We start from the raw sequence: 25,497 nt of genomic DNA, 5'->3' as shown, positions 1-25,497 counted from the left end.
CCGGGAGTCACCTCATTAGAACAAAACACACCCCTATCGCCCAGGAAATTCCAAGGGATTTAGGAGCTCTGAGTCAGGAACCAGAGTCAAAGACCAAATAGCAGAACAAATGATGCTGCTGGTATTCTTATCACTTGGGAAATTACAAGGGTTTTAGGAGCTCCATGCTAGAACAGGGGGCAGGACTTGTATGTATATTTTCCACTATTTCACACATAAGCACCCTTTGTCTATCACGTGGGGCCACGATTCTGTTCCACTCACTCACTTTGACATGCATTATTGGCAGTCCTCTTTGGTACTCACCAGTTTCCACCAGAGGAGCCAGACCACCTGATACTTCCTAGCTGTGTGAATTGCAGTAGCTGATTTTTTCACGTTTCCGTTTTCTCCTCTGTTAAGAGGGTTATACGAGAGTACCTACCTCTAGAGATGTTTGCAAAATAAGTCACTGAAGCATCGAATGTGCCTTAAAATAGAGGCACATAGCCACTAGAGGCAGGCTTTTCAGATTATTTGTCTTTGACCTTATGTTCCTCCTTCTTAGCCTAAAATATTTCACAAAGAATGGCTTCGTATTATGCTTAGCGTTCACTCCGAATTCCTTTCAGTGACCTGTCTGGCTTTGCAGAATGAGCTTCCTGCCTACCTGCAAGCTCTGTCCTGCAGTGTTCTCTGATGACCGCACTGCTGGTCTACCAGTTGTCTTTCGGTTTCCAACTAAGCAAATTAGGACCTGGCCTGTGCCGCTCCCCCTGCCCTCTTCCCACTTCGAGTGGGCCGCACGCTCTATCCTTCTCATATGTCATCTGCTGTTTACTTCCTTCTCTGTGCTCACCCACACTCGACTGCATCGTTCCTTTTTCACCACGTGTGGTGTGTGTTTAAATGTTTTCCGGCTTTTCCTTAAGATGTGTGTTTCATGAGTCCAGCCTAGATGGGGTACTCATTGGGTATTTGTTGAAGAAATGAGTAGTTGTTATATAACTCTGTAACTCTATATAAATATTCATTGAGGGAATAAGAACATCAAATCTTGCATGTTAGCAAGTGTTAGCAACCGAGGCGTCACAGTTTTTTGAGACATGTAGCCAAGTCAGAGAGACTGAGAGAACACCTTTGATTATTGAATCAATTTGTGGTCGGAGGAGTTGGTCTTTCATCTACGGGAAGATGGGGTCTTCCTTGATGGTTCAGGTTGGTTATAGGCTAGCATGATTTACTGAAATGTACGGGTCGTTCAACATACTTACGTGATTTGCTTCTAAATGCCTGTTTATCTTTTAAAATCTTTGCCAGTCTTCACATCCCTAGAATTTGTACACATTTTTTTCCTGTATTTTTTTCTTTTAAAGACAGTGTCATAGAAAAATTTCCCATTCTAGTCCATGCCTAGAAAATTTAGAGGCATACATTTTAGGATTGTTAAGGATTCTGGACCTTGACTATTTTAAGTCTTACATGAAAGCTGTAAATATACTCTGTGGCGCTGTTTGTTTCCACTGTTCACTGGATGATGACATTAGTACTTTTTGATTTTGTTGTAAAGATTTGCATCAAAATTAGAAACGTGGACAGTAAATGAATTTCTTGAGAGTTCATCAGAATTCTGGGGTGATTCGGGAGGAGTAGATCTGTGTAAAGTTGATTATCTGTATTTTCAGTTACTCACTTTAAATTCTCAGGAAAATTTTTCTGTTTCTCTCCACCCCCTGGATTTTCCTAATGCTAAAAATTAAACAATTTGAGCACTGCATAAAATTGGGAGCAAATCCAAGACAGAAAACAGATGTTTTATTAAATATGCATCTTTTCAAAAATGAATGTGGTTTGGAAGATTGTTCTATTTGAGAGAAAGATAAAGTCTGGGTTAGATAAATTTGGGTACAAATTAAAGTGATTTATGTTAATTGGAACATTTATATATACATCTAGACATATCCAGGACAACCCTGCTAAAAACCTACCGATAAGTACTCTTCCCATCTGAGCATGCATTTTTTTTTTATTTTTTTAGCTACTCATGAACATCTATCAAAATTAAACTTATTTCTCCCTTTTTCTTTTAGAAATTTAGCAGGTCACTGTGACTCAAAAGACAACTACATAAGTGATGAATGGTAGTACTTTTATTTTTTTTTTTAATTTAAAATACCTCTGAAGTATCTTTAGGTTTTAAAAAGAAGTTTAGATTTTCCTGTTTTTGTGTATGTGTGTGCAGGGCTAGATGCAGACATTGGTCATGAGTGATGTCGAAACCTTGGGACCCCTTAGGTGTAATCCTGGCACAGACTTCGTGAGGACCCTGGAGAGTCTAGTGTAGCTACCATCTCCTTCTTTCCCCATGAGAAACTTGGTCCTCCTCTCTCTCCTCCTTCAAAGCCATCTTCCGTGCCATCTCCTAAGAGTTTCCCAGAGCTGCCACCTCTTCTGAGCATGGCCCTCTCTATTCCTTTATCTCTGGATATAGTAGCTCCTGCAACTATATGTAAGTCCTTGCCTTGATGACGTTTTCCCCCAGGACACCGCAAGCTCCTTGAGAACAAGGACTGTTCCACATTCATCTTTGGAATTTCTTTTCTATCCTCATACCTTGTGCACAGCCTGTGTTCAACGCACATTCGCGAAGTGAAATATCTTAGGATTTCTAGACAGAGTTGACTATACATTATTTAGGTACCAGAGAATAAAATCATATTTGTAACCTATTGAAGAGTCCTAACTCCATCAATGTCCTCCTTTATGAAAATATTTATACGCTTTCACCTTATGTTCTAGGTATCTGTTTGACCTACTACCCAGGGCGAATTGGAATGGCTGTGAATGTCTCTATGAAACCCCAAGTCTTTAGTTGTAAAGGTGAAATTATATGGAGAGGCTTCTTTGAAACATTATCATAGCATGGAATAGATCATTCTTAGCTTCTACGTCCGATATTCCGCCAAAGGTCTGTATGCTTTGACTAATGTATTCTCTGTATGGTAAAATTCCAATAAAATGACATAAGATATTTATGGTAATGTTTGCTAATATATTGGTAACTCATAAATATTGGTTTGCCTTGAGTATTTAATATCAATCATCTCAGGCAATATTTGTTTTTACAAGAAGCTTTTATAGATGAGTCGATAACATACTAAGTATAGCGTAAGTCTTCACAAATGGTCTGTATACGGTAGGGTGTAGTTTCACATGAAAACAAATCATAAAATGTAATTTCTTATTAATTTCCAAATAATCAGCTCTCTGTCATCATATTTATCTGTCTTCAGGACTTCTGTAATAGGTCATCCAGCCCAAATTTAGTGGTAACATCAATAGTGTTTTAATCTAGAGAATTGAGCCTTTAACCTTTGAAATATCTTATTAGCCACACGACTCTATCTTATAACTTAGCTTCCATGAAGCAAAGCTTATTATCTCATGGACCCCCATGAATCATGTAGCAGAAAACAAATGAGAAAATTGAAGATGTGATTACTGGAACATAGGTCAGTGTTAGTGATCAGTATTCTGCTTGGATAACAGTCATTAGCAGCAAAATGCCATAATAGACGGGCGTAATAAATGGTCATTGCCCTTCTCTGACCCTTTGGTGTTTGGAGGTTTCTAATACCCAAAGCCGTCTGGGAGAATGTTATGTTGTAAATTCACACATGTGGGGCTATCCTTTGAGAAGAAATTAAAATTAAAAAAAAAATTAGAATGTATTTCGCCTTGCATAGCAGGAAAAATAGTAGAATTGTTACCAAACACAAATTCGTCTGCCCTATGCACGGTGAGGCCAAACAAACCGAAACTTCAGAGTTTGGAGCAGACAGAGGTTTACTGCAGGGCCCTGAAAGGAGACAGGTGGCTCCTCTCCAAAAAACCCACAACTTTCAGCAAAGCATTTTTAAAGGCCCGGTGAGGGATGGGCATCCCAGGGTGTGTGTTCAGCTCCTGCACAGTTCTCTGATGGGTTGATGGTGAGGTCACAGGGCAGTGTCACAAGGGTGCCAGTTGGTCTGGGGGCTGTGTGCTCGTGGTCATCAAGTAGTTAATTTCTTCCATGTGGTGGTTTTTAGCATCTGAAAAAGCTCGGGAAATAGGCATGAGATACAAGACCTAGGACCTAGGTACTTCAGAGAGGAGCTACAGCAGGAGATATGGGGGAGGGGTCTCTGTCCTGGGGAGGGGTCTCTGTCCCGGGGAGGGGTCTCTGTCCTGGGAAGGGCCCCTAGGGTCCTGCTCCGTTACGGAATCTGTGTTGATGGTAGTGACCAGGGCCCAGTAAGAGAAGTGGAGTTGGTGAGATAGGCAAGCAGGGTGGATGGAATCATTCCTGACATGTGAATTAAACCCTACAGGATGTGAATATTTTGTTCCACCAGTATCAGATTTGCAAAAAAAAAAAAAAGGAAACTCATGCCCATATTAGTTACTGAATATTTCTCTCTCCCTTGTGCACCTAAAAAACACATACACGAAATCCAGCAAGCCAAGAGGCAAAAAAAAAACTCACCCTAAAATAATAATTCGAATACATGTTTCTCAACCCTATCCCAAGGCAGAAAAGAGTCATCTACCAGACATAACTCACTAATTTTTGTAGACCTCTCCTGACACACACCTAGTTAACTTTGCAGCTGTGAATTTGACAGCGACCCGTGGGTGTGAGCCAAGATATGACCTCTGATCAAGTGAAACAGAAACAGAGCCAATTTCGAAGTTGTGATACTAATCACGCAGCGTTAGACTAGCTAATAGCACGTGAGTGTTTGCTGTACGCGTCACTCATGCAGTGAGGCTGTCTTTGGGCCTGACATCAAATAACCTTTTTGTCCCTGATGAAAACTGTGTCAGGTGCAGATTCCCACAGGCTGGGGACTGAGCCTGGGGAAGAGAAAAGGTATTAGTGGCTCCACCTGAGACAATGTATGCTGCTAGCCGAACTACCTGCTCTGAGCCCTACCCCACCCTTGACAGCTCTGTGATCCTGGCCAGTTCACTAATACCTCCCGGATTTCGTTTTTTCAAACAGTGGAGATAATACTCCCTTTTGTGCTCACTGAGAAGATTAAAAAGAGTCTGTATGGGAATTCCCTGGCGGTCCAGTGGTTAGGACTCAGCGCTTTCATTGCTGGGGGCCCCGGGTGCCATCCTTGGTCCGGGAACTACGATCCCGCAAGCCACGCTGCATAGCCAAATAAATCAATAAATAAGTAGAGGGTCCATGTATAAAACGGTACGTTAAAGGTTGACCCACCATATACATGTTACCTGTTATAACAATTCCTATTCTATCTGGATGAGGAGGCGGCTTGATTCTGTGAAAAGCGTGTGGTCCTTGAACTCAGGATGGACGTAGGTCTGACTCTGCCTTATGGCTTAAACGGATCGTGTGAGCTAACGTCTGAATATCAGTTTTCCTAAATGCAAAATACATGCTATGATACCTACCCTGTGCGGCTGTAGAAGGGTCAGGAATAATGAATGCAATTAAGATTGTTGGCACATATGAAGTCATTTCCACAAATATATTTTAACCAACAGTATTTACTGTGTAGCACAGGGAACTCTACTCAGTGCTCTGTGGTGACCTAAATGGGAAGGAAATCTAAAAAAGAGGGGATATAGGTATACGTATGACTGTTTCACTTTGCTGTACAGCAGAAACTAACGTGCAACATTGTAAAGCAACTATACACGCCAATAAAAATTTTAAAAAACACAATATTTATGAAGTAGTAACTACATGTGCTATCAAAACCATAATTAGACTATGACCCTACCTTCCTACAACTTAATAATGGGCTGACTCATTAGCTATGAAACCCAAACACTTTACGTGCTTGGTACTAATATTCCTTAAGGGTTGAAATGCGTTCAGTGGTTTATCCTTTTTTCCCCGCTCACCATCCTTCCTAGAGATGTAGAATGGTGAGTGATTAAGTGGGTAGTCTGTCCAGATATCTCACAAGGAGTCACTTGCTTTGTTGTGATCCTCTCACTCGTAAGTGGAAAGAAGCAGGGTTGCTTGAGAGTCATCCTTTAAAGAGAAGATTCCATGGTGAGATGACAAGAAATGTGCCAAATGGTCCTAAGATGAGTACTGATCAGTTAGAGCCTCGTTTTGTCGTACGAGAGCCGAGAGAACGAGGCAGCTTGGATCTTGCCCATCTGACCCACTGCTGTAGGGGAAAAAAAAAAATCTCTGCCAGCTGAGGATCACTTCTGCAAACAAATGACATCTAACATACTGAGTGGCTTTCGCAAATTAAATTGTGCAAGGATTTTAAATTCTTAATTTAAATAAACTACATCGAACATAGACATGGACTAAATTCATCTTCGACGAAAATTTAATGGTGGCCAGGTGAAGGCAGGTGAGAAGTAGATTGGTGACCTCCAGCTGTCTCGCTTTATTCTGAACTCTCAAATTGCCTGTGGACTCAAGTGGTTGGATATAGAATCTACAATTTGCCATAACTTTGTAGGTGTCCTTTCTTGACTAGTTGCTTGAATTATTAGGGAATCAGTTAAGAATTTCTTTATGACACTACTAGCTAGTTTTTGTAATTACCCAAAAGAAAGCTTAGAAAGAATGTAACAAGGGTTTTGAAACAATGGCACCAACTCTTTTACTGAGTGTGTTTCTCTCTCTCTGTCTCTCTCTCTCTGTCTCTGTCTCTCTCTCTGTTTTATTTTAACAGGGAAAAATGTGCTGAGATGGAAAAGAAATCAAGTAGATTTCCATGGTGGCATTTTTAAAAGCATCTTCTTAGAAGGACAACGTAATGGTAAGTATGAAAAAAATAATCATTGATCTCTGCTGGCTTATTTTGTGGATGCATTTACAGCCTGGTTAATTCAAATCTGGCAGTGCTTTCAGATTACTTTCGTGGTAAAAATTGTTTTCTTTTTTAAAAAAATCTATTTGAAATTCACCAAAGTACAAAGCAGAGGTTTCAAGCTCATTGGGAGTATGCATACTGGCATGCTTTGTGAATTTAGGATTTCGTGATAATTATTTGTTTCTCCAAATAGCCACAGTGCAGAGTATATCTCATTGATGAGACAAGAAAGTCAGCCCTCCTTCTGAAATTCACCCTCATCCCCATTGGCCACTGAAAACCCACTTTCTTCTACAGTAAGCATCTCAAGCCACTGGGGCCTTTGAATGGCCTCAGCATTTCATTTTATCACTTTTGTGTGTAGCCCCTGAAGAGTGCGATCCGAAATATCAGACCTGCTTCGAACGCAGGCTGTGGGCCCACTGAGGCCATGGGATCCTTCTCTTTCTCTGAAAGCCAGAAAGAGAGCATAGCCCAAGGAAGGGGAAATGGGTAGAATACTTTGACAATCTATGTTTGTGAGCATACATTAATGAAGATATTTTTACAAGTCAAAATCGGGACCCTTTCCCCCCATTTAAATTTCAGAAAGGATGTGTTTTAATATATTGCAAGTAAATGGTTAAGACTTTTCATGGCTCAGCTGTCAATTCAAGCCCTGCTGAGGCCATTTATGTGATTACATGGATTAAATACTGGCTATTTACCTACTTTCTTACCATTTTGAGTGCCATAACTTCTAAACATTTTTCGAAATTTAGACCACCAGTGGCTTTTGAGTATCTCTTTACAGTTAACCACCTAATTTCCCTATTTTTACTCTGTAACAAACTTCTGCACCTTTCCTGGATTCTAAAAGATTGTCAAGGTCACGTCCTTCATTGAAGTCCTATTTCTAAAAACTAGATTTCCAAACTCCTTTTCCTATTTCCTGAAATTAAAAAAGTGCTAGGTTTTTTTTCCCCAAAGATAATTTGTAATGAATAAGGAAAGACTACTACTGTCCCCCTTTTTGTGGTTAACATGCAAATTTGGAAGATGAAACAGATGAGGATATACAGTTCAACAATCCGTAAGAGCACATTATGTAAATCCCTTTGTCTTCTGAATTTCGAAACCCCCTTTTTTTTTCATTGTCATTTTCCTTTTTCAATCTGGAGGAGCATTAATATATAACCAAGGCATGAAGGTGCACAAGTATTTGTCTCCCTTGTCGCACCACCAGCCTTTCGAACAACAAGCCTGTGCAGCCTTGATTGTAATCATTTCCGGAGCTGCCGTGCAAGGAGCAGTCAGTTTAATGTAACCAGCCCATCCTGGTTCTGAGGAGAAGTGGTCGTCATGTGTCTGGCATCAGACTCAGAGCTGTAGACAGCACAGCTCTGAATATGACAGCTTGGATTATGAAACCCGGAGGGAATGTGATATAAAGTGCACCACCGGGGGAAGGAAATGAGAACTTATGAACTGGGGAAGACTCCTTATTGTTTGTTTGTTTTTTTTAATTTAATTAATTTATTTTTTATACAGCAGGTTCTTATTAGTTATCTATTTTATACATATTAGTGTATATATGTCAATCCCAACCTCCCAATTCATCCCACCACCACCCCCCTCCCCGCTTTCCCCCCCTTGGTGTCCATACTCTGCATTTGAAAGCACTGGGTGTTTATCCATCTGTGCGTTTGTGCTAGAGTCTAACTGCTTCTCTGATAAGGGGAGCCCTTTGGAGTGCCAGTTTTGGGGCGGGCTTGATGAGTGGTGCTGCTATGTTGGAACTTTACTGTCTCCCAAGGATGGCTTGGCTGAAAAACTAAAGACAGAATTTTGAGTTTTCCTTTCCCAGAAACCTCAAGACCCCAAGTGACAGCTAAAATCTCTGTGACTCTTTAACTGGACTGATTGTCATTTACAAGGGGTACAGGGTTCAGTGGGGAAACACAAAAACCTGTGAATCAGGGCATTTATGTTGTTATCTAGGTTTGCTGCTCATTAGCATGTTTTCGATGGTCAGGCTTCTGACATGTTTAAATAATAGCGATGTATGTATTCATTCCCTTTTCACTATGAAGAATTTGTGATTATAAATGAAGAAAAACGTCTGTCTAGGAAGCAGAAAGAACTCATTAAGCCTACTGAATACTTGAACATTTCAACTCATGCCCGTTGGATCTAATTTTCCATACACCGTTGACTGAACCCTTTCTGGTTTTGTAACCCTGTTAAAGGAAATGCTTTGCAATGGATTTTCGTGGTCATCGGGGATGCTGTTGGTGAACTGACGTTAGACATTCCTTAATTTTTTCCCAAAGATGGCTTAGTTCAGTTCAAAACTGACAACCAAGAACAGTGCCTTTCATGGCGCTCCTGGAACCATGATTTTCGTTTCTAAGTGAAGGGATCGAGGGATGAACCAGAATTAGGATGTCTGGTATTTTATGTTTGGACTGAATTTGCTAGTCTATTGAAGATCCTGACACTCAGGGTTATGCTAGGGGCTAATACATTCGAACATTGAGGTAGTTTGTTTATACGCTACTTAGTTCTGGACACACGTTGTCCAAATGAATCTTTTATTAAAACATTTTGTGATTCCGAGGGACACAGATTAGTTATGTAAATCAATTTGGTATAGTAACTGAGTTATAGACTTAAATACAATGATAAAAATAATAATGTTAAATAATATAAATATAGGTAATAGATAATAATGTATAATATAAATATGTTACAAATATAACAATAATATAAATAGAAATTATTTGGGGGCCTCCTTGATCCTTTTCTTCTTAACTATTATCCAAACCCATAATATTACGTTGTACCAATACTACACTGCCTATTTTTTTCCTAGTTTAATGCTTCCTTTCTGCTGAAAAGGTATGTGTTAGACTGGAAAAAAGGGACAAATGTATCATTAAAGAGATCATCTTACACTATTTACAGTTTTTTTTTTTTTGGCCATGCCACGTGGCATGCTGGTTCTTAGTTGCCCAAGCAGGGATCAAACCCGCACCCCATGCAGTGCAAGCGCGGAGCCTTAACCGTTGGACCGCCAGGGAAGCCCCTATAAGTTTTTTTTATGCATAAGCTAATTATGTTTGATTTTTGGAGGCGATCAATAAACTCAGTCTTGAGTAAGTGACCATGGAACGTGACCTAGGCTAAGGTGAGCCAGCTGTGGCCTGTGGGTGACTCAGTTTTTAGGAGTAGCGCCTTTTATACGACAGTGCCAGAATTGAATGGTTGCAGTAGAGATGGCATGGCCATCCTTTGACCCTTTACAGTGAGATTGCTGATCCATATTTAAGGCCATGACCGGATTCTCTGGGCAGTTGGGAGGGTGGTTCATGGTGATTATTTTGGATCCACAAATTGGTAACAAATATTAGCATATAACAAGTTATCAATGCTATAGATATCTGCTTTCATGTTAGGAGTTCTGTGAGTGCACTGCTACAGTCTCATACAGCAGGTGTTTGTCATCTGGAATCTGGGCTGCATGCGTCCCTGGGGTCTGGGAGCTCCCTGGACGTTTACATGTGAGCCGACTCTGTCTGCACCAGGGGGAGCGCCCACGGCCGTCCACAAGAAAGCGTGCGTGGTGCAGCCACGCTGATGAGCGTGGGCCGCCTCTAGCTGTTGCAGTGGCAGCTTCCCGCGGCTCTCTGATCCTTTAGTCTAAGGTTCATAATTGCGTACCTTGACCACGGGGAACCATCTTGACTGGTTTTGCCGTGCCTCTGTTCATTTGTTTCATGATCTAGAGGGAGGGAATGCTTGATTAAGCACAAGTAATTATTGTGATTTTTTAAAATTTTGCTTCGCTCAACTTTTTTTTTTTTAATAAATTTATTTATTTTATTTATTTATTTTTGGCTGTGTTTGGTCTTCGTTGCTGGGCGTGGGCTTTCCCTAGTTGTGGCGAGCGGGGGCTACCGTTCGTTGCGGTGCGTGGGCTTCTCATTGCCGTGGCTTCTCTTGTTGCGGAGCACGAGCTCTAGGCGCACAGGCTTCAGTAGTTGTGGCTCGCGGGCTCAGTAGTTGTGGCTCGCGGGCTCTAGAGCGCAGGCTCAGTAGTTGTGGCGCACGGGCTTAGTTGCTCCGCGGCATGTGGGATCTTCCCGGACCAGGGCTCGAACCCGTGTGCCCTGCATTGGCAGGTGGTTTCTTAACCACCGTGCCACCAGGGAAGTCCCTTGCTCAACTTTTTAATGAAGTGCATTCCATACCGTTAAAACCAGGGAGTTTACTGATTCCATTTTTGTGTGTGTGAGAGCATTTGCGAGCCAGGTAATTCTGACTCAGCACGCTTCCTTGAAGTGGGTAATTAATATCAAGAGGGAATGGAATTGTTTTGTCTTTCTCTGGCAGGCTGTTGAATGTCACACACTTGGGTGTGCTGTGGACCTGTAGTAAATATTAACAAAGTATATTTTTGTTGTAGATGATTAAGGATCGTTTGCCTAAACATATGCCTTTCATATGCCCTACTTTTTTCCCTTTCCATGATGACTGCTGAAATAAGATTTTCCGTTGTGTTCCTAAATATTTTTTTAAGCATGATGTGGGGCAATGGGGAATATGGAACACTTAGGACTTCAATGAGGCAGCATGTCACATAATCTACATGAAAACTGTTAGCGCATGGGACTGGAGAAGTGGTCCCATTCCCTTACGTGAACCTTCCCAGGGTCCTTCTTGGCAGGAGATTGGAAATTTAAGCAGAGAAAATTCAGTCTTCTTTGTTTCTGTCACAGCACAAGGCATGTAGAAGATTCTCAGTAAATGCTGGATAAATGCAGGTCAACATGCTTCACGCTGTAGTTTAACAGGGACAGGTGCTTCCTGGAAACCAGTAGCCATAAGGTCTAGCTCGGGCTGAGGAGCGCAAGTGGGCAAGTGACCTTGGACTACTCCTCTTACCCCCTCCTGTGCCCTCAGCCTGCATGATGCCAGCTTTATCCAACTATGAAAGGTCCTGTCCTGTGCAAGACGTTTCCCTGCACATTGGTCCAGAGCTGCCCAGCCTCTGAGTGGATGTGGCTCTTTTCCATCGTGCAGAAAATCCTTCTGTGACCCTTTCATATCAGATGGAGAAAACAAAGTCATTCCGGCCCATGTAGTCATGCTTTAGGAAACCAAACATCTTCTTTTCACCCAGGGATGAATCGGTATTATTTTACTCCTTGCATTTTGTGAATCTGGATGGAGAAGAAAAATATATGCCGTGTCTCATGACATTTTTCTACGGGTGATAACAACTTGGAAGCAGTGGAGTGTTGATTCTAGAGATTTTTTTTTTTTCCTGCTGTTTGTTCTGGTCTGGTTAATATGCATGGAAGAAAATATAAATTATTTAGCACTGACTTATCTGTAATTAAGTCTTTGAAATGAACTATGATATTTAGCTGATATATTTTCTTCTCAATTACTTAGAAAATTTAAGCCTTCCTTGGGGAATGGTTAGTCTTTCACTTGTCCTTTTAATGGTAATTGATTGGCTTGTTCAAATTATGCTGTTCTGGGAAGAAGGTTAACAGAATCTGGCAAGGTAATAAGCAAATGGCGTCCGATGAACAAAGAGCACTCTGTGTCCTGGATACGTGTCCTGATTAATTTCTCACCTTCCCAAAGTTGCAGGTTCATCCTGAGGGTAAACTTGCAAATGGGAAATACATCCGCTACAGAGTTTAAATTTCCTAACAGGTGTTCCTTTGCTTTCTTTTGCAGCTGGTATTTACATGGAGTCTTTTATAATCCATAGTTAATTAAAAGTCGCAACTAATCTAATTCTTTCGATATTGTAAGTTATATTTTTAAAATATTTAAACCAAGTACTTGCTCAAAAAGCAATGAATGAGGGTAAATTGAGGCTGAACGTGGAATCATGGTCATTTGTTATTTTATGCTTGGAAACGTCAGATTATCGTTGGAGCGTTTTACTGAAACCAATCCCAGTAGTGACCGTTGTTTACTGTAGCTTAATCTTCTCAGGTATTTTTAAATCATTACCATTTCAGTGGTCAAGTCTTTGAACCTGTCTCTGAAATGACGTGACGTGAACCATTTAAAAAATTTTTTGAAAGGCGTAAAGTAGCACAGAATGAGTGAGGATCCAGGGATATCTGACCAGAATTGAACTGATTTGAGGATAAAGTCCATTTCATTGCATTGCCTTTCAAAGTACAGAGACGACAGTGGAAGTCATTTTCCACAGTGGCGCCATCTTGTTTTTGCACAGCTGAAGATCAATGAATTGATCTTCTATCTTCAGGATAAATTGGAATAATTCTTTTTCATGTTGAAATGGCTAAACTGCTTTGGAAAGAAACATCAAAATGATGTGATGTTTCAGGACTTAGGGAGACCACTCTAACGCCCTGATGCTGTAGACTTTCTCGGAAATGTTTTCCACTAGCTGCTGGTTGAGAATCTTTCTGATCAAGTTCTTTCTAAGGGCCCCTCTATTGGGAGATGCAATGTCAGTCTTTCACATCTGAAAGGCACCCTCCTGAAGCCTCACCGCTACATCTGCTGTATTTTTCTGAGCCAGTCTTCTTGAAGGAAGAAGAAGTCAAAATGCATTTTCCTCACTTTCCACTCTTTTTGCAATCTATTAATTTCCTACTGCCACTGTAACTGGTGATCTCAAGCTTAATGGTTTGACACACAGGACACATTATTAACAAATTCAGTTCTGGAGGTCAGATGTCTGGGGCAAAGACCAATGTCAGCAGGGTTGGTTCCTTCTGGAAGGAGTAGGGGAGGATCCATTGTGTTGCCTTCTCTCATTTCTAGCGTACCTTGGTTCATGGTCCCACATCCCATCGCCACCTCTCTCTGCTTCAGTTCTCACATCTCCTTCTCTGACTCTGACCCCTGCCCCCTCCTTTGAAGGACCTTGTAATTCCACTGGGCTTGGCCAGATAACCCGGGGGCATCTCCCCATCTCAAGACCCTTAGTTTAATCCCATCTGCGCAGTCCATGTAAAGTTTTCTGCCAGGGAAGGTTGTATGTTCTCAGGGATTCTGGAAAGTCAGAAGCAGATGACTTTGGAGGGCATTGCTGAACCCGCCACACTTAGCAGGCTATGATCCTGTGAGTGCCAGGAGATACATCTCACCTGTCACCTTCAAGGACCTCTACACCATCCATCTCCTTCATTGGCATGCTCTCTCCTCCATCTCTCTTTCTTTTTTTTTTTTTGGCTGTGCCCTGCGGCATGTGAGATCTTAACTCCCCGAGCAGGGATCGAACCTACAGCGCCCCCTGCAGTGGAAGCTCGGAGTCCTAAGCACTGGACCGCCGGGGAAGTCCCCTCTCCTCCATCTCTTTGACAACATTCTTGTTTCTCGTTTTCCCCCCTTCCTAGCATCCTCTTCACTTCCTTTCTTCCCCACGCCCTTTCCTTCTTCTTTGTTCCTCTCCCTTTGGAATCTCGCCCTCTGCCCTTGATGGAGGCCGTGTGTACAAGATCCTCACATGTGTGAACAAAGACTGGGGGCCTTTGGTAACTTGACCTCAGGCTCCCCTCTCTACGCCATCTCTGACATCCCTCCACATACACTCTGTCCCAGGCATGTCAGAACCTTCCAGACCCAGCCCTGTTCCATTTCAAACCTCCATGTCTCTTGCAGGGATGCCCCGCTTTCCTCCCTCAGCTGACCGTTCTTGCAGCTGCAAAAATTCAGTCCAACCTTCTGATTCCATTTGCACCTGGACATCGCTTCTCAGGGAAGCCTTGCTCCTCCCCTAAAATCCATTACTGAAGAGAGCATCTCCGTGATAATGGGGTCCCCCTGCCTCTTTAATGTCTCACTTCTCTCCTAGACTAAAAATCTAAGTATTGGAAATATTTTATATTGCTCTAACCCTCGCCTCATCTGACACAGTGTCCCCTACACAGTGAAAACTTATTGATCAAATTAATGTTATGATAAATTAGTAGCGACGAAGACCGTGTGTAGAGGTAATCTCACTGCGCTGCCGTCAGTCTCTTACACTTTTATGTATTTGTATTAGTTCCGTAGTACGTGTGTCTATGTAAATTATAATAGATTATTGAAGAAGTCACGATCCCCTTGAGAGTTCTTTGTGCCGCCTGCTGAAATTGAGCAAGTCTCTACGGAGTTGTCAAAAGAGGGCAGGTGTTCACATGACCTGAGCGGTCCTCATTCCCCACGGGTTCGTCCTCACGTTCCTGAGCGCTATCGATGCCCCAAGGGAGCTGAGAATTATGTTCCATCCTGAGCGCAGAGAGTGATCGTTGCTGTCACTCCAAGGGAATGAGGCAAAATATCGGTGTCTCCTAAGGCAATAGTGTTTTCCTCCAAGAACGCTTTGCCTTCACTTTACTTAAAGAAAAATGTCGGCCAGGGTGGTGGAAATGAACGGATAACCTTGTGCTGGTGGATAGGACTCTGCTCCAGGGAAGATACTAAAGAGTCATATTTTCAAAATAACATCGAGAGATGAAAGTGAACTTTAAAAAAAAAGAAATGCTGTCAGCAATTTAGACCTTCTGAAGGTCATGTGGAGAATTGCTTAACTGGAGTTATTGCAGCTATGAGCAGTAACTTTTTCTTTTTTGAGGAATGGCCTAGCCAAAGATTCTTTTTCTTAACCCAGTTCTGCTGCTAACTTTCTTTTTATAAATAGTAAACAGACATGTCCAATGTTAATGACAATAAACGGACACATTACATTGGAACACGTTCATCTTAATTTGTATCCTGGTGTGGTTTTTTGTTTATAAATTTATTTATTTATTATTATTATTTTTGGCTGCGTTGGGTCTTCGTTGCTGCACGCGGGCTTTCTCTAGTTGCTGTGAGCGGTGGCTTCTCTTGTTGCGGAGCATGGGTCCTAGACACGCGTGCTCCAGTAGTTGTGGCATGTGGGCTCAGTAGTTGTGGCTCGAGGGCTCTAGAGCGCAGGCTCAGTAGTTGTGGTGCACGGGCTTAGTTGCTCCATGGCATGTGGGATCTTCCCGGACCAAGGTTCGAACCCGTGTCCCCTGCATTGGCAGGCGTATTCTTAACCGCTGCGCTACCAGGGAAGTCCCTGGTGTAGTTTTGTAAAGGAAGGTTTAGTTGAGGCCTCTCCCATGTGGAAATTCACTTAGTCCTTTTGTTCTCTCGAAGGGCTCTTGTTTTAATTTCTAAACTGAACTTATTTCCTAAAGCTACACATTTTTTTTGAGCTAAGTATTATTATTATTATTATTCCCATTTTACAGATAAGGGAGTTGAGGCCCAGAGACGTTAATCAACTTCCCCAAGGGCACACAGCTAGATGTTGTTAATCAACTTGCCCAAGGACACACAGCACACAGTGGTAGAGCCAGGATTGGAATTAAAGCTACACATTTAATTTTCTAAGACAAAAGGAGCTAAATTTACTTAAAACTTGAAGGGCTCTTACTGTCCGGACATTAACTTATCAGTCATTTCCTACGTGCTCTTAAAAAGGTAGCTGCTGGGCTTCCCTGGTGGCACAGTGGTTAAGAATCCGCCTGCCAAGGCAGGGGACACGGGTTCGCGCCCTGGTCCAGGAAGATCCCACATGCCGCGGAGCAACTAAGCCCGTGCACCACAACTACTGAGCCTGTGCTCTAGAGCCCGCGAGCCACAACTACTGAGACCATGAGCCACAACTACTGAAGCCCACGTGCCTAGAGCCCGTGCTCCGCAGCAAGAGAAGCCACTGCAATGAGAAGCCCGCTCACCGCAACTAGAGAAAGCCCACGTGCAGCAACGAAGACCCAACGCAGCCAAAAATAAATAAATAAAATAAATAAATTTATTTATTAAAAAAAAAAAAAGAAAAGGTAGCTGCCTTCAGCATGGTAACTATTAGATGACAGGGAGTAATAAGGAAATGTCTCTGGGAAGGAAGAAAGGATCAAAGGGAGACCACATCCCAGCCCTGTACGGCAGGAACAAGCCACCTCTTTCTCCATCTTCTTTTTTGCCCACGACATGAACCTGAGCTTTGCTCGTGTCTCTGTGATTTGCAATTGCTTTTCAGTCCTGAGAGAGAAGCACTTGCTCCCTCCAGCTGACGTATCTGAGAGGTCGGGCTTCAAGTGCCCAGTGGTCATGATGGATAAACCTGCCATCAGTGGCAGCCCTGTAATAGGGTGTGAACCCAACTCGGATCACATTGGGACATTACAGTCAGAGCACCCTCGTCCACTTATCAGACCAAGGCGCCCCCTCACGCACACCACGCGATTGCTCTCCTCGTATTGGAAAGCCACAAAATGTATACAAGTAGCAACATTCTAAATTTTAGCCTACTATCATGGTTTTAAAAAATGAGTTACTCTGAGCCCTTGACACTCACAGGAGATGGTTGACATTTAGGATACTCCAGTCCCATGTGTCTGGAATGATCTTGATGGTAAGATGACATGACCTGAAGCCTTATCCATTACCCTTGAGTTTATTAATACTTTGTAACCTTGGTGAACAAAATCTGCCTTTTTCCCTTGTCATGCTATAATCGGTGGTTTAGTGTCTTTTAGTTATTAGTCTGTGGGAGCTTTCTTAGCTCAGGACTTCAAAAGATTGAATTGATGTTCTGTCTTTGCCAGTCCCATGGAATTTAGGTTTCCGCCATTTTACCTGAGTTAGTAAACTATTTTAGCACGTGTGCGTGTGCGTGCACACACACACACACACACCACACACCTACAAAGATGAATATATGCTTAGCATTTCTATATTTTACCCTTTTTTAGAAAAAGTCATTGAAGGAGTGTTGTCTTCCCGAGCTCTTTTGGACTCAAAGCTTGATGTGCAATCATGTGCACCATGGTTCTGATGGTGGCCACCACTACATTGCAATACTTTATTTCATATAAATGAGTCAGTGCCCACTAGAATAATTTTACATGCATGTATTGCTTGACAGTTTTCAAACTTGCCTTCATAGTCATGGTTTTATTGGATTCTGGCAACAGGTTAGGCTGGCATATCTTGTCCATTTTCCAGGAGTAGATCCTGAGGTGTAAGGGCTTGAAATGGTTGCTGGAAAAAAGTCACCGTGGGCTCCTTTTCAGTGATTATCTTGTCCATTGTGTACAGAAGGATCCTAGGAGATGGTGCCTTCCCACAGGGAGTTGAGAGTGACAAAATCAATATATTAATGCAGATAGGAATCCACCTGTATTCACAGTAAAACATATTGTGATACTTAGTCAAGTATCAGAACTCGGTCGGTGAACGTGATCACATTTAATCACGCTAAGTTATGTCATATAAGCAAGATGGGCTAACTACCCTTCTTAAGATGTTTTTCAACATGGAATTCTGGTAATGTATCCTCATCCGTACCCCAGCCATTAGTTTTGGAGTCACAAGTTTTCTGCATTTGTGTGACCAAATGATGGGCATCCGTGCTTTACTGCAGGCGGGCACAGAATTCACAGTAATATCTGAGAACACATAGGGAGACAGCTAAGACCTGCCTATCTCCATGAAACCATCTGAATTCTGTCAGCCTCAGTCATCTTCCCGCCTTTTAAATGCTGGGTGTATGAAATTTAAAAGATGCCTCCTGGTGTTCTTTACAAAGTTCTGGAGTTCCTGCTATCAACCAGCAATTTTTTCGTGTTCAAAGGACATGATTCTGCCTGCGTTGTCTGCTGTGATTTGACCATTGACTAGAATTATTCATAAATCTTGACCAGACATCAAGGTATTATGCTTGTGTCATCAAAAATGATGATAAACAGAGTATTATTTTTTTAATTTATTTTTTATTGAAGTATAGTTGAATTACAATGTTGTGTTAACTACTGCTATACAGCAAAGTGATTCTGTTATACATTTACATACATTCTTTTCCATTATGGTTTATCACAGGATGTTGAATATAGTTCCCTGTGCTCTACAGTAGGACCTTGTTGTTTATCCATCCTATATATACCAGTTTGCATCTGCTAACCCCAAACTCCCACTCCATCCCTCCCCCACCCCTCCTTCCCCTTGGCAACCACAAGTCTGTTCTCTATGTCCATGAGTCTGTTTCTGTTTCATAGGTAGGTTCATTTGTGTCATATTTTAGATTCCACATATAAGCAATGTCATATGGTATTTGTCTTTCTGTGTCTGACTTGCTTCACTTAGTATTGATAATCTCTAGTTGCATCCATGTTGCTGCAAATGGCATTATTTCATTCCTTTTCATGGCTGAGTAATATTCCATTGTATATTTGTACCACATCTTCTTTATCCATTCATCTGTCGATGGACATTTAGGTTGTTTCCATGTCTTGGCTATTGTAAATAGTGCTGCTGTGAACATAGGGGTGCATGTATCTTTTTGAATTAGAGTTTTGTCTGGATATATGCCCAGGAGTGGGATTGCTTGATCATACGGTAGTTCTATTTTTAGTTTTCTAAGGAACCTCTGTACTGCTCTCCATAATGGCTGCACCAACTTACATTCCCACCAACAGTGCAGGAGGGTTCCAAATAGGTTATTTATTTAAATGAATCATATAAGGGGAAGTGTTTGCCCCCATATCATCATTTCCCCTTGGACTTTGCCACCCTAGCATTCTGCCTCCTGAATTTAGCCTTCTCTCTTTGGGTTATCAGTCATAGCAGAGGCTAACAATTACATAGCTCTTCCTCTGTGCTAGGACCTATTCCAAGTGCTTTTTTTTTTTATAAATTTATTTATTTATTTTTGGCTGTGTTGGGTTTTCATTGCTGTGCACAGGCTTTCTCTCGTTGCAGTGAGCAGGGGCTCCCCTTCGTTGAGGTGCGTGGGCTTCTCGTCGCAGTGGCTTCTCTTGTTGTGGAGCACGGGCTCTAGGCACGCAGGCTTCAGTAGCTGTGGCACACGGGCTCAGTAGTTGTGGCTCACGGGCTCTAGAGCACAGGCTCAGTAGTTGTGGCTCACGGGCTTAGTTGCTCCGTGGCATGTGGGATCTTCCTGGACCAGGGCTCGAACCTGTGTCCCCTGCATTGGCAGGCGGATTCTTAACCACTGCGCTACCAGGGAAGTCCCTGGATATTGTATTTTCTAGAGATATAAATGAGATTCTGACTCAATTTTTAAAAAAAAATTTATGGAAGTATAGTTGATTTACAGTGTTGGGCCAATCTCTGCTGTCCAGCAAAGTGATTCAGTTATACACATATATATTCTTTTTCATATTCTTTTCCATGATGGTTTATCCCAGGAGATTGGATATAGTTCCCAGTCCTTCCCTACCCCTCCTCCCCCCCTTGGCAACCACCAGTCTGTTCTCTATGTTTATGCTGACTCAATTTTTGATTAAAGACCCCTGGGCTGAGTGAAAACACTCATGGCCATTATGAACCCTTTACAAGTAAAATGAACAGGAGAAGATACAGCTTGTGATCTTGAATTGATTGGATGACAAAGATGGCAGAAAGTGAGGAAATTCATTGAGGAAACGTCAGAGCTCAATGTTGGCAAATGTATTTTGATGAGCATCTAATATACCTACCCTCATTCCTGATTCCAGATAATTTGTCTGTGTAAATTTTCACTTTTAGTCCTATTTCTTACATTTTTTGAGGTTGGTTTTATTTTCCCCATTTAAAAAACATATTTTTATCGGGGTATAGTTGATTTACAATGTTTGGTTAATACCAGGTATACAGCAAAGTGATTTATATATACATATATCCAGTCTTTTATTTTTTTTAAGATTCTTTTCCCATGTAGGCCGTTGCAGAGTATTGAGTAGAGTTCCCTGTGCTCTACAGTAGGTCCTCATTATTTATCTATTTTATATATAGTAGTGTGTATATGTCCATCCTGATCTCCTGATTTATCCCTCCTCCCCATCGTTTGGTAACCATAAGTTTGTTTTCTACATCTGTGACTCTATTTCTATTTTGTAAATAAGCTCATTCATTTGTACCCTTTTTTTTTAGATTCCATATATAAGCGATATCATATGTTATTTGTCTTTCTCTGGCTGACTTACTTCACTCAGTATGACCATCTCTAGGTCCATCCATGTTTCTGCAGATGTCCTATTTCTTACTTGTTTAAAAATTGTTTTAATCCTTTTTTAAAATTTTGTTTGGCCATGCGGCACCCGGGATCTTAGTTCCCAGACCAGGGATCGAACCCGCACCCCCTGCAGTGAAAGCGCACAGTCTTAACCACTGGACCGCCAGGGAAGTCCCTTTTTTTTTTTTTATTAGAGGCATCTTTGCCAGATAAAAATGAAGAAAAGAAATTAAATGCTTTAGGATTTGATATGTACATGAAAAACATTACATCAAGCTCTTTATTCAGTGACTTTGGAAAGCCTTTAATTCAGTGTAATGAATTCTATTTCATGGAGTGCATTCTCCCTACTTCAAGGTGGTTTAATACCACCTAATTTGTTTTTTATTGAAGTATAGTTGCTGTACAATATTATATAAGTCACAGGTGTACAACATAATGATTCACAATTTTAAAGGTTATACTCCATTTATAGTTATTATAAAACTTTGGGTATATTCCACGTGTTGTGCAGTATATCCTTGTAGCTTATTTTATACCTAATAATTTGTTCCTCTTACCCCCCTCCCCCTATCTTGCTCCTTCCCCCCCTCCCCTCTCCCCACTGGGAACCACTAGGTTATTCTCTATATCTGTGAGTCTGCTTCCTTTCTGTTGTATTCACTAGTTTGTTGATACTACCTAATTTTATGCCACCCTGCCATTTATATGCCATTTATATTAAATCCAGGTCCTTGTATAGTGGTATTTTTCTCAGAGTAAGAAAGATAAATGACTTCCTTGGATGGTGCAGAATTTGGATTGAACACACGTATTGTTTTTAATCCAAGTTAGATTGAACGCAAGCATTTTTTAACCTCTTTTAAAACTCTAAGCTCCGTTGATCTTCTGTTAGACCAGAGGTTTCCATCCATGTGGCAAAGTACTGTTTTTCCCCCTGCTGCCCAGGAAATAGAAGATGTTTATTTGGAGGAATTGAATGCAAGAGAGAAGGACCCAGGGACTTAAGAATTAGTGGAGTGAGGACTGTCCCCAGACAGAACAACTAGGGAATTACATGCATTCTGCATCCCAGTGGCAAGTGGTATCCTACTGCCCCCTACTTCCCTCCCAAGTTGAAAGCCCCTAGGCTTGTCCAAACACGTATGGGAGGCACCTTTTTATGGGGAAACTGAATGAGCAGTGAAAAGAATTCCATAAATAGCATTTGAAAGCCATTTGAGTAACTTGCTTTTTCACTGTATAGAAGTCCACCTGCTGAGGACCACAACCTACTGACACAGAGCTTATTCGCTGATGAGAAAAGATAGCCTTACATCCTAGATATTTTAGGGTAGCTTCCAATAAGAGAATCTTAAAAAAAAATGAACAACGGAAAAATGTTATCTGGAGGAAACATACACAGCACCAACTAGAAACGTGAAAAAAGAAAACAACCCTCTCATCTATAACTTGTGGGAGATATGCTAAAATATCAATCCTTTAAAAAAGTGGGACTCCTATGAAAAAGTAACGTAATAGCCAAATTTAAAAAAAAATGGAGCCAGACATAAATATGAAGATATTTCCTATGGATAAAACCTGATGGAAAAAAAAGGAAAGAAAGAAAATTAAGTCTCAATCTAGGAATTCATCATCCAAACAGTGGTTCCAGCAAAGGGTGACAAAGAATAAAAGGGGCAGAAGAGACTTGTAAATAATTTTCATTTTCCCCCCATCACTGAAAGATCTAAGCTTTCACACTTACGTGGCACATTAGATGCCCAGCGTGAGAATGAAATGAACTTCACGCCCGAAGCACGCTGCTGTGAAATTTCAGAACAGCAGCTACACGGAGAAGATCCTAAGAGATTGGGATCCTCTGAGCGGTTGGAAGGGCAAGTGAAAAAAGAGAAACCCCCCCCCCCGAATAATCAATAGTTAGAATGCCACAGGCCCTTCAAAGTCTTTCCCAAAGATTCAACGACAGAAACTTCCAGAACCCCAGATAGAACTGATTTCCGACTTAGAACTCCACTCTGAACCAAACTATGCATGTGAGGTCAGAGTCTAGAATTTGAACTCATGCATGGTCTCTAAAAGATCGACTTTTCATGCCTTTTTTTTCTCAGAAGGCCGTGTGATAATGTGTTCCTTCAAATAGCAGAATACACAGTGAGTGGAAATGTTTTCCAAGAAACAATGGACTTCACAGAAAATAGCCAGAGGAACTGAGTCCCCAGTGAATTCCGGGTGGAGACTGGGTCACAAAAGGATGTTCCAGAGAGACACCAAGGAAAAAAAAATAAACGAAAAGGAAATGAAGCATTTGATCCCGTGGAGACCGTCCTTGAGATGAGCATTAAGAAAAATGAAGAGTAGATTCACAGAAAGTATGAAAGTGAAACTCTGAGGCTGTAATTGTCTCCAGTTAAAACAGGTGATTCAAAAAAGAAGAGTTTTGTTAGCATACAGAGCTTGGTTCAAGAGTGACCATTAATTGCACGGTTACAATGGTGTTTGTACTAGAAAATGAGATAAGCAAAAGTGTTGGAACTGTATCGGGAGATTTAGAGGCAAATAGGTTGGATCATCTATAGATAGTATCTAAAAAAGACTTGTCAAGAAAAAGCAAACTGTTCAGAACTACGATGGGGCGTATTTTAAGAAGTAAAGCTGAGACACCTGAAAGTCTTTCCCCTCCTGAGGTAGCCATGGTGATGGGGGAGCGGGTGGACCTTGGGGGAGGAATTTGCTGTTTGATGCTATCGTTGCTGCTGAAACAATACTTATAGTTTGGCTTTGAAGACAGCATACGAGTCTTTCCTTGGTGAAATGAAATTTTTCTAAAGGAAAAATAAAATAAGACCCAAATTTCCCAGGGTGTGTAGGTGGATACCCTTTTCTAAAGCATCGTTTGGCCAATCGGGCGACCCATTAGAATCACCTGGAGGATTTGATAAATACCAACACCTGCGCCTCGACCCGCCCCCAGCCCAGAGACGCTGACAGAGGCGGTCTGGAGTGCAGCCTGAGTAGTGGGATTTCTCACTTCTCCCCGAGGATTCTAATAAACAGCCACCTTTAAGAACCAGGGACCTACAGTAACACAGATTCCTGCCTCTTTAAAAATCACATCCACGGTTCCCTTCACCGAGGTAAGGCGCTTTCCCTTAAAAGATAAAATAAGGGTATAACCTGAGCAAACTTCATTACTCAGTTGTTTTTTATTCCTTATTATCGGATGTGTTCTTTATAGAAAGGCAGTCACTGCTGAAAAATGACCTAATGCTTCTCTCAAAAAGCCTTTCATTTTTCCGGTTGTTTTCTTTTTTCTTTTTTCTTTTTTTTTTTTTTAAACTGAAGTCACAGAATGTTCTCGTTGTGGAGGGCTTTGTCTGTCCTACAGGAAGCCCACTGGGCTGGTTCAATGGCACCGTTGCGATTTAATTGTTCCAGTTTTTCCTGTTTCTGGAATGGCGCATGAACTTGAATTAAATACAATTATCTCAGTTTGTGTTTCCCGGGCAGTCGGTCATCCTAAGTGGCTCCTTGGAGGAGCTCCTTGCATTCCTCTGGTCTGATTCCATGAGGTCCTTTCACTCGGGAGTGAGGGACATCATTACCGGCCCTAGAAATGTGTTCAGTGGTCGAACATGCTTGCGTGGAAGCCAAAATTCCTTTCAGTATAATCTGGCCTTTCCCGAGCTTCTACAGTGAGGAGTATTTTCTACCAATCAGCACTGGCCTTTATGAATAGCATGCTTTATCTTTTGCAGCTAGTATAGCCTACATTTCTTCAATGCACTTTATACGCGATAAATATCAGGTGTGGTGTAGGTCTCTATATTATTAGCTGAGAAGCCAGGGGCTCACCAAAGTGTTTATTTTTTATTTTATTTTATTTTTTTGGCCGCAGCGTGTGTCATGCGGGATCTTAGTTCCCCTACCAGGGATCGAACCCTTGCCCCCTGCATTGGGAGCGCAGGGTCTTTCTTAACCGCTAGACCGCCAGGGAAATCCCCGAAGTGTTTATTTTTGAGAAGTCCCTTTTATCCCAGGAGAAGCCCACTCACGAAATTCGTGCAGTGCTGACAGAGCTGGCTTTGTGATGTGATCTAATCCTTGAGTCTCTTAAATGATGGATGTCACTAGAACTTATGTACTTGGTCTTCGGTTACAGACATCTGTGTTCCCTCCTGCCTTGAGGTCCCGTCCTATGATCTGGAAAACCAGCCTATTTCCAGGAGACGGTTCTCCTTGGATGCGGGGCTGTGTCTCCATCCCGCCTCTTCTGATTTTCCTTTACCTTTTTTGAAGAGTTCCGGCTGCCTAACTTTACTCTTAGAATATCCTTAACGCTAATGAATCTCTGATGTTCTTGAGTATATTTTTAAAAGCTCTTTATTTGTGAGTAAACTTAAGCATCAAAATGGGCCTCCTCGGAAGGAGGCTTCTAATTTTAATCTAGGCTGTAAAAATCTCGGGGAAAGCAGCCACACACACACACACACACACGTACACACATACACGTACACACATACACACGTACACACATAAAGTTTATTTGTTAATCCATATTGAAGGCAGTTATCTGAGCCGCCATAAATTCAGTGTGTTTTCCTAATGACCTAATTAACTCGAAGGACATTCTTAACAGAGGCAAATTGTTTT

The 25,497-nt window shown here is 41.7% G+C and overlaps 1 protein-coding gene across 18 annotated transcripts in view; it reads left to right on the top strand.

Moving 5' to 3' along the window:
* Window positions 1–25,497, top strand: part of NLGN4X (neuroligin 4 X-linked) — an 886,820-nt gene that overhangs the window by 589,578 nt on the left and 271,745 nt on the right. For 12 of the 18 annotated variants that reach the window (XM_082375567.1, XM_082375570.1, XM_082375565.1 and 9 more), the window contains one exon: window positions 2,779–6,782. The exons of 1 other annotated variant lie outside the window; for it this stretch is intronic. The gene's annotated coding sequence lies outside the window, so the exon portion shown is untranslated. Of the gene's footprint in view, window positions 1–2,778; window positions 6,783–23,305; window positions 23,982–25,497 lie in introns of those variants that run through there. 5 more of the 18 variants (XM_082375573.1, XM_082375563.1, XM_082375562.1 and 2 more) reach the window with 3 other exon arrangements.

This window comes from Balaenoptera borealis (assembly GCF_965194805.1).
Source record: "Balaenoptera borealis genome assembly, chromosome: X".
NCBI lineage: Eukaryota > Metazoa > Chordata > Mammalia > Artiodactyla > Balaenopteridae > Balaenoptera > Balaenoptera borealis.
The sequence above is the reverse complement of the archived record's forward strand: the minus strand, read 5'-3'. Positions and strand labels throughout refer to the sequence as shown.